We start from the raw sequence: 9,518 nt of genomic DNA, 5'->3' as shown, positions 1-9,518 counted from the left end.
CCCCGCCCCGCCCCCCGCCTGCTGGGGTAGGACTGTCCGGGTGGGGCCGCTCTCAGCCAGGGCCCCGGCCCCTGCACCCCGGACCTGCTCTCTACCTGTGGTTCCTCCATTCAACCAGCACCCCAGAGGCCAGCCTGGTGGGCTCTGCTGGGCGTTGGGACAGGGCCAGGGGTCAGACCAGAGCCTGCTCTTGGGCAGTGAGGGGGATGGGCCCATGCAGTCAGGAGAACTCCGGGTGGCCTCTGATCAGCCTTGCCAAAACCAGCCGTGGCCCCAGGCGCTCCCACCCCCATCTTTCCACAACCCCACCTGCCTCCTCCTCTGGGAAGTCTTCCACCTTTCTCAGGCAGAGCTGGTTCAGGACATCAAACACTTCTGAATGACCCCCTTGTACCTAGGTTTGACGTAGTCCAGAGGAAACCCCATACATGTGGTGGTGGCACAGGAGACAATGCCGCACATCAGGGGCACCTGTCAGGTCATCCTGGAAGGAGAGAGGTTTCATGGAAGGAGGAGAGAGGTTTCATGGAAGAAGGGATGATGAGGAGGTGTTTGCCACATGAAGCAACGTCTAGGGGAGGATGATCAGGGTGGAGGTCTAGTGTGAGCAAAGGCTTGGAGGCCCAAACAGGAAGTCCAGGGATTGCTGGGATCAGAAGGCCTTGGCTGGAGCATTAGGGAGCTTGAACCACTCACTCTGGCTGGAGGACACTGGGGAGCCACACAGGGTTTTGGGCAGGGAGTGTCCCAGTAAGATCTGCATGTTAGGAGGAACTTATGACTGGAGTAGAGGGAGGCCCACCCACCCCGACTTTTATTTTTTTAATTTTAAAGATGTCGGGTACAATTCAGGGCTGGGTATACAAATGTTCATTATGCAGGTAACCTTGTTGATGAGTTATGCCTCTCCCTCTCCTGGCAGTTTCCCACTACTGCCAATCCCAACCCTCCCCTCACCACCACTGACTTCTTTTTTCTAGGACTCTGTGTGCCCCCACCTACTCACCTCTGTGTCTCACTGAGGCCTCTCAGGTCTGTACTCCCGGGTTTGGCTTCTTTTGCCTCCTACCCGTGTCTTAGACTGAGCCTCAGATGCACACAAGAGCTTCCTAGGCTTTCCTTCACATATGCCGCCTCCCAGGGTGAGGGTGGAAAGAGCCTCAGGGAGCTCACGGCTCAGCAGCTCAGCGTGGAGCAGGGTTAAGTGCCTCATGATGGGCCTTACAGACTCCTGGGCACACAGGGCTGGGGGAGCACAGGGCCAGGGAGGGAGCTGGGGGCAGAGGGGAGGAGGGGAACACTCTAGGCAGAGGGAACAGTGAGGGCAAAGACTTGGAGAAGTGAAGGGGAGCAGGAAGCCTGCTCTGGGGACAGGCATGGTCACTGCCTCAGGGGACGCTGGGAGGGAGGAGGGAGACCCCAGGCTGCTTATGGGTGGTGCTGGGGCTCAGGCACCAGGTCCTGGGCAGTGAGGAGCATTAGAGGGTGTCTGAGTAGGGGAGATTCTCAGATGTGCTGACCAGAGAGGGCAAGGGAAGCTGCAAGGTGGCTAGCCCTGTGGATAGGACAGGTGGTCTAGGGCAGGGGATGATGCCGTGATTGGAGTGAACAAGCCTGGCCCCAGGCTTCTGTCTTGGAAGACTCTGAGGACTCACAGGAGCCCCTGTTAGCCATCCTTGAGTAGCCCTGGTCCACCCCTCTCCATCCCCTGCCCACGGGCCAGCAACTCTGTGGCAGGAAGGTGTAGGCGGTGGGGAGCGGCAAAGGAGAAGTGGGTCTGGGGTGGCAGGTGTGGGTGTGAGTGTGGGTGTGGGTGTGGGTGTCTGGGGGGGAGGGCAGAAGCCTGGAGGGGAACCAGGGCAAAGAAGGCCCTTCTCTGGGACAGAGGACTGGGGACAAGGCCAGAAGACTGGGCCACAACCCTGCCACCCACACCCACACCCCTACCACTATCGGTGCTACCGCTATCCCGTTATTGTTAGGGCGGCAGGATCCTGACTGTGCACCAGACACCTCACTTAGCCCTTGTACCAGACATTTAGGCAGGCTGAGGCTTTTGGGAACTCAGGACGGGGTTACCTGTCCTCGGGAGAGGGAGGCCCAGTGGGGCCAGGGTGGAGATAATTTGCAAAACTTATGACAAGGGCACAAGACTGCACCGGAACTCCATCTCACAGCAGGGGATGAGACACCAGCAGAGACTAGAGGCCTCAGGGCGCAGAGAAAGGAGGAGCGTTGTAACTTACTGTCAGAATTCCAAGGTCCCTCACCTTGGCCAGAAAGGGAAACCAGCTGTCTTGAAGGAGAGAAGCAGAATTATTTATTTGACATAAATGTTTATCAGGTGCTTCCTACGTGCCCACACTGGGCCAGGTGCCAGGACAAATCTGGGAACAGCAAAAGGCCTGTGGGATTTGTCTGTGGTATGTGCAGGTTCCTGCCTCGGACAAAGTGGAAAGTGCCTTTTCACTTGGCCTCTTAAATGGGGTGGAGATTGAGGATGCTGCAGCAGGCCCTGAATCGCAGCTTGGAAGACTCAACAATTGGGGAGAAATTTCAATGTGGGAAATGCTAATTTACTCCTCAATGTATTTTTCCCCCCATGGCTCTTAAATCAAATGTATTAATTTCTTTATTCAAGTCTTCCATGCCACTTAAAAAAATGATTTATCATTTTAGAACAGGTGTGGTGGCTCACGTCTGTAATCCCTGCACTTTGAGACGTGAAGGTGAGAGGATTGCCAGAGCCCAAGGGCTTGAAACTTCAGATGCATGCCACCATGACTGGCTAATTTTTTAGCGAGGCATGGTAGCACGCACGTGGAGTTCCAGCTACAAGGAAGGCTGAGGTGGATCGCCTCGGTCCAGCAGGTCGAGGCTGCAGTGACCGTTAGCAAGTCACTACACTCCAGCTTGGGTGACAGAGTGAGATTTTGACTCAAAAAAAAAAAAGGACTTAAGAGTTTATTGTAAAGGATACAGTTCGGGAAGAGATGCGAAGGGTATGAAGGAAGGAGCACAGAGGAGCTTCAGTGCCCTCTGCAAGTGGGTCACCACACTGCCACCCTCCCTGCACCTCCATGTGTTCCTCAACAGCTTTCTTATGTCACTTTTTGACTATGAGATGTGACCAGAGAGAAGAGTTAACATTTCTAAAATCAATGTGATTTATGCAAATTTTCCTTGCTCTCTTAAATTTTTTCTTAATTTGATGTCATAAACTCAATATATTATTGAGTAGGAAATAAGGAACTTTGTTGCTGAAAAAGCCTTCGAATTGAAGAAATGTTCTCAACTTTTCATTCACTGAATACGTTTTTTTAAAAAAAGATGATTACTTTGGGATCTTCAGGGTGAAGGGAGTCTTTCTTGATTTTTGTGCCCCAAGTTCTCCAGAAAATGCCCCCATGATGGCTCGGATGCAGATGCTATTATGATACTTGTTTTTCAGATGAGGAAACAGAGTTTGAGGAGCAAAAGTTCTCTCAGGATGACCCAGCAGGTAGGAGGGAGTCTGTGTCCTCCTGACTGTGAAGTGTGGCCTCTGCCCTTCACGCTTCAGGGACAGGGTGGGGGAAAGTGAGGACACTCTGTGCCCATGGGACGAGCACAGTGTCATGGGAGGGCAGCTCCTGCAGGCAGAGAGGCCCATCCCCCAGATCTGGATGTGAAACTGCTCTGAGATTTGGGACGAACTCTGTACTTCAAAATTAGTTTTAGTTGTAATTATGCCAGTAATACCTGAACACATGCTCATGAAAAAACCCTCAAACCATACAGAAGTATGAGTAAGAAGGGGTATTTCCCTGTGGTCCCCAGAGGGAGCCTGTTTCCACTTTGGAGCCTTTCATTCCAGACTCATGTTGTGCCTTTACATTCTTGTGTACGTATATATAATGTTTGTTTCTGTTTCTTTTCTTCCCATCTTAACCATTTAAAAAAAGATATGTTTTATTTTCAAGTTTTTTTCCTGTTTCATTAATGGGATCACACAGTGGGAATTGCTCTGTGGGCTGGGCCCAGAATGCTTCACATCAGCTCTCTCAGAGCCCCCTGGTTGTGCAACACCGTCAGGATGGTCCAGTGTGGATTCCCTTCACCTTTCCCTGTATTTAGCTCTGACAAACAAGAGCACTGCTAGAAAGCACTCCTCACTGGGAACAATGGAAAGGATGCAGTGTCTTGGGCCTCTGGACACTGGGAGAGGGGCAGGAGTGGCCTGAGAATCAGTACAAAGTCCTAGTGAGCTCAGAGCAGCAGGACCCAGAGGCAGAGGCTTGAGAGCCTCCTGTCCTGGTCTCCCTTCCCCTCTGAACCCAGGCTAGGTGGAGGCAAGTCATGCCCTTCCATGAAGCACAAATCCTTGCCCAGGTCTTTACGGGTCTGAGCTGCCTGTCGTCAAGGATTGCTCTTCCTATGTACACATACACACACATACACACACGCTCATGCACTCCAGCACTGCATAAGGCACCTGGCTGGGGCAGCCTCAGTCATTTTCTCAGCATGGCCCTGGGGTAAGGGACATGGGCCCTCTGTGTGAGATTAGAAAGGAGACCACAGCCCCTCAGTCACAGGGGGCCAGGTGTGTAAAATGGAGGGAGGTTATAAGGCCGGGTGGGCAAGAAGAGCCAGGAGCCCCCAGGCTTAAACCCCCAGACCTTATTCCATGCATGCATGAGGGACAAGAAGCTTGCTAGGCCCTGTGTGGATGTACAGGCCAACCCCCCTATGCAGACGTCTCCAGTCATTTACCAAATACTAACTGAGCACCTGCAATGCTCCGGGCACTGTTTTAGGTTCTGGGGACAGGGAACCAGAGACATAACCCAAACAGGAAATAATATAATGGGTGAGGAGGTGAGAAGTGCTGGGGAGAAACATCCAGAAGGAAGGGCTGTCAGGGGTTTAGGGGTACAGTTTTATTTTACTTTATTTATTTTTTTGAGTTGGAGTCTCACTGTCGCCCAGACCGGAGTGCAGTGGCCGCTCCCGGCCACCACAGCCTGGACCTGCTGGGCTCTGGCGATCCTTCCACCTCAGCCTTCCAAGTAGCTGGAACTACAGGTGCATGTTACCACGCCCGGCTAATTTTTTTGATTTATTGTAGAGATGAGGTCTCGCCTGCCCAGGCGGGTCTTGTACCTGCAGGCTCAGGCAATCCACTCACCTCAGCCTCCCAAAGGCACGGGATTACAGGCTGAGCCACCGAGCCCGGCAGTGGGGTTACAATTTTAAATAGAGGGGGTCAGGGAAGGCCTGGTGAGCTGACCTTGGAGCACAGAGGGGATGAAGTTCAGAGCAATCCCCAAAGATGTCTGTGGGGGAACAGCCAAGGCCCAAGGCACAGCAACCAGGGAAAGGGTAGTTGTGCAACACACTCTCACTACCTGGACTCCCCTTGCCTCAGCCTGGGGGTAGTGGCATGGCTATTCTTTCTCTGCAGAGGAAAGCAAGCTTGAGAGGAAAGGGACCAGTCAGGCTCCCCAGTTACTGAGCTCTCCCCTGCTACACACTCCTGCGGGGTCTTTTCCCTGTCTGCAGACAGTGGCAGGAAGTGAGGGTGGGGGTTAACTCCCGCTCTCACGGAGTCTGTGATCCCTCATAGGAAGACTCCCTGTGGCCAAGCATAATAGAGGTGGACCAAGGGCTAGGGGACCCTCTGGGCCTGGCCCTGCAGGACAGTTTAGCAGTCAGACCAGGCAGCCACCAAATGCCTTTGGTGTTCCCCTGATGTAAGAGGATGGCCCAAGGAAGGCTGCCTCCGTGCAGGTCAGGGATGCTAGGGACCACCCATCCACTCTCCCTCCTGGAGCTTGTCCTTAGCAGCCCCCAGTCCATAGTGTAATGCTCAGGCGGGACTCACAGATTTAGGGTGTGCGAGGCCTGGCAGCCCACCACATTGTCCCCCTTGGCCCCCCAAGTGTCTGTGAGACATCCTTTTACAGAAATTCTCTGCCTGTGTCCTTCTGGCCCCAGGGGAGACTGGAGAGAAGGAGGCTAAGCCAGCAGGTGCCTTCTGGAAAAGGTCCCTTTGTGCTGGAGCCCTGCCAGTAGGCCTGGGCTTGCACCCCTTGGGGTGTGTGGGTCAGAGGGCAGCCCGTGGCAGGACAGTGTCTCAAGAACCCTCCTGGGCTCAGCTCGTCCACCACACTCTGGAGCACAGCCTGCCAGTCCCGGAGGCCACTGTCGGCGGAGGGTGGACATGGGGCAGGTGTGGTGTCAGACTCTTCAGTTTTTGTCTGAGCCTCACGAGGATCTCAGGAGGTAGAGCAGGCAGTGGGGCTCAAAGGGGAAGTGGGCTGCTCCAGGTCACACTGCAAGTCGGCCCCAGACCCCAGGTTGGTGGGACTCAAAGGCTGGGCCCTTTCCCACTGCATTACTTCCCCTCTGTGGCCAGGCTGCCCCTGCCTCTGCTCACTGAGAGGCGCAGGAGACACAGGTGCCATGCTGCAAAGCCCCCTGCTTGCTAGGAAGGCCCAGCCTCCTTGTCAGGGATGAGAAATACCGTCAGATTGAGGCCAGGACACTTAGGCTTGGACTGCCTCCTACAATGTGAGCTCCCCATGGCAGGCCCATGGGCTGTCCACAGCCAGGTGGCATGAGGGACATGAATGAATCTGTGTCTCTGAGCAAGTCCTTCCCCTCTGAGAGTCTCGGACACCTCATCCAGACATCGGGAGCCCAACTAATACCTTCCTCTGGGTCCACAGAAGCATAGATCTAGCAGCCTCTAGGCCTGCCTAGAGGTGCATTGCCTCCTGAAGCCTAAGGTAACCCACCACTCAGACCTGTAGCCCATGGGTCTTTGCCCACCTATCAGTAGTGGCCTCCAATATGACCACCTCATGACCATGGCCACTCAGAAAGGTTTTACATTTGCTTAACGCTCTTTGTTTAAACTAATGACTTCTTCGCTGTCAGTCCTCACAACCAGCTGGGGGAGAAAGGCATCGGTTATCCTGGCCCCATTCTACAGATGAGGAACTGAGGCTGATGGAGGGTGATCTCCCTGAGGTCATGCCATCAGCAAGCAGCCAAGTCCAGCTTTTCCCATCTCCTCCACCCCACCACAGCACCAAACACAGATTATGGGCACATGTCAGGCATAGAGACTGATCTTCCATCACTTCCCTCAGTCAAACTGCCTCCTGGGTTTTGTCACTGGCCTCTGAACAGTGTGAAGCAACCACACCCTGGCCACCTATCCTCTACTTTCCAGGGACAGCAGGTCTGAAGGCACATGACTGCCATTTAATGGTGGCTCAGCTCTGCTGTGAGGTAGGGGCAGGCAGCCCCCAATCCCAGAGGGGCGGCCTCTTGGTTCTAGGGCCCCTGCCAAGCTCAGCTGGGAGCTGGCAGCAGTGATAGCATCATGCTCCCCCAGCACTTGGAAGGCTCCCAGATCCTCGGCTGGAGAACACGATGCCACTTCTCTTGTTAAATGGTACCAGGTGGCAAAGAAAATGTGGCACAGGGACCTGAGAGAGAGGTGTGCCTCATGCTGGCTGGGGACAAAGGGGTGAGAGAGGTGGGAAAGACTTCCCCTTGTCTCCAGCAAAAAGTGACAGGCTCAGAGAAGGCAGACAGGCCATGTCCACACTGCCTTCCTCCTTTGCTCGGACACCACACTCTATCAGCCCCTCCAGAGACCTACTCTACCCACCTGCAAACTCCTGCCCTTTATGTCCAAGGACACTGATGGGGCTGGAGACAATGTTAGTTTCTAGGAGCCCTGGACCCGCTGGGAAGGCTGGCCCTCTGGACTGCCACTGATATTGCTTATCCCTTCAGGGGCCAATGTGAACTTTCACTTCCAGCCTCTTCCTTCCACTCTGGAGCCACCCTCTTCTCCAACCCAGAAGCCGGCTTCCTCACTGAATGCCCGACGGGGTTCTCTGCTGCTGGCTGAAGGCCTCCTCATGTCCCATGCCTGTATTGGTCCTCTTCCTGTGCTAATGGCCTCTGTCCTTCACCTACCCTGCTACCCCATGTCCTCCCAGTGCTGCTAAGTGTCCCAGAAGTCCCATCCCAAGGCAGGGACTACAGCTTTAAGAGACAGTCCCTGCAGACAGACGCTTTCTCAGGCATATGGCCTGTGTATCTGCCTTCTGTGTTCCCAGCACAGGGCCCTTCCAGTGGAGATGCCCAAACTTTTATTCAGTGACTAGATGCACAGGAAAACAACTGAAGGGAAAAAAGCAGTGGACTGGGACTGATTCTGCCACCAATCAGCTGTGTGACTGTGGACACATCTCCAATTACGATGGTCTCAGTTTCATGAACTGTAAAATGGGGAAACGTCATCAACTTCACAAGTCTGCTGTGTGAGAAGAGCTCTGTGAAGCATGAAGTGCCCTGCAAATGTTGGGTGCCATGGGGCCTCAACCGGAATCTACGCAGCTGAGGTCCTCAGCAGGCCCAAGAGGCTGCCTCAAAGTCAGCCAGGTGTCTACAAACCCTTACTGAGCACTAGGGGCGGGCCTCTGGGCTAAGTTCTAGAAGGAGCCTACAGAAAGGAGGCATACAGGGCTCCATCCCCATGACACCTACAAGGAGTTAAAAGTTGGGCCACCCTTCAGTAAAGAGCCTGAGCTCAACTGCAAAGGTGACGTCAAAGCAGAGAGGCCCTGTGGTGCTGGTGCTGCCCAGGGCTTCAAGCAGAGACCACGCTGAGGCTTGAGGCTGGAGGGCAGGCCCTGGCACAAGAAGGGTGGGGGTGGGGAGGGAGCCAGGACCTGCTGTCTTTCTGAGATCTCTCCCACCAGACTCTCCCCTGTACCCATAAGGAGCCTTAACCTGGTTGAATATATTTCTAGAGTCCAATTTCGACACTTCTACAAATTTCTGATTAGACCCAACAGAGAAGGAAAGCAATTATCACTGCAAAATCTCTCGCTGCCAACCCAGTAACCAGCCCCCCAGTTGGCTTCTCTCACTTCTCACAAACTTATGATGGTGGAGTAATTTCCAGTTTGCGTCAGTTTTTGTACTCTGTTCTGTGTGGTTTCAAATAGTTACTGTTCACTGAGTGCCCACCGGCACTATGCAAGGCATTACTATAATGAATTACGAACACGGCAAGTCTACACACAAGTGTAGGGAGTCAGTCAGTCCCAGGTACTTCGTCTGTCATCTCATTCAACCCTCACAATGTGACAAGGTGAGCAGAACCATTTCCATTCACACTCGGGGAAAGTGAGGCTCCCAGAGGCAACAACCAGATTCTGTAACAGCAGGGCCAGGATGTGGTGTCAGACTGGGCTCATGAGTCCAAGCTCCCCCCACCCCACCCTCTCTTAAGTGTTCTGAGTCAGTTTTCTCATCTGCAGAGTCAAGTGGTGGATGAGACCAGTGATTCTCAAACTTTTTTTAGCCACAGACCCTTTATTCAGATGAAATCTAAAGTGGAGGTGTAACATGTCGGATGGTGAAAGACATAAGGCCCTGCGGGAACGAGCATGAGAGTGGGACGAAGCTGCACTCCCAACTGCTGGGATCCCCCCCGCCCCCCCCCC

This window comes from Carlito syrichta, unplaced genomic scaffold, assembly GCF_000164805.1.
Source record: "Carlito syrichta isolate Samal-C Ts95f unplaced genomic scaffold, Tarsius_syrichta-2.0.1 Scaffold305648, whole genome shotgun sequence".
In the NCBI taxonomy this organism is placed as follows: domain Eukaryota; kingdom Metazoa; phylum Chordata; class Mammalia; order Primates; family Tarsiidae; genus Carlito; species Carlito syrichta.
The sequence above is the reverse complement of the archived record's forward strand: the minus strand, read 5'-3'. Positions refer to the sequence as shown.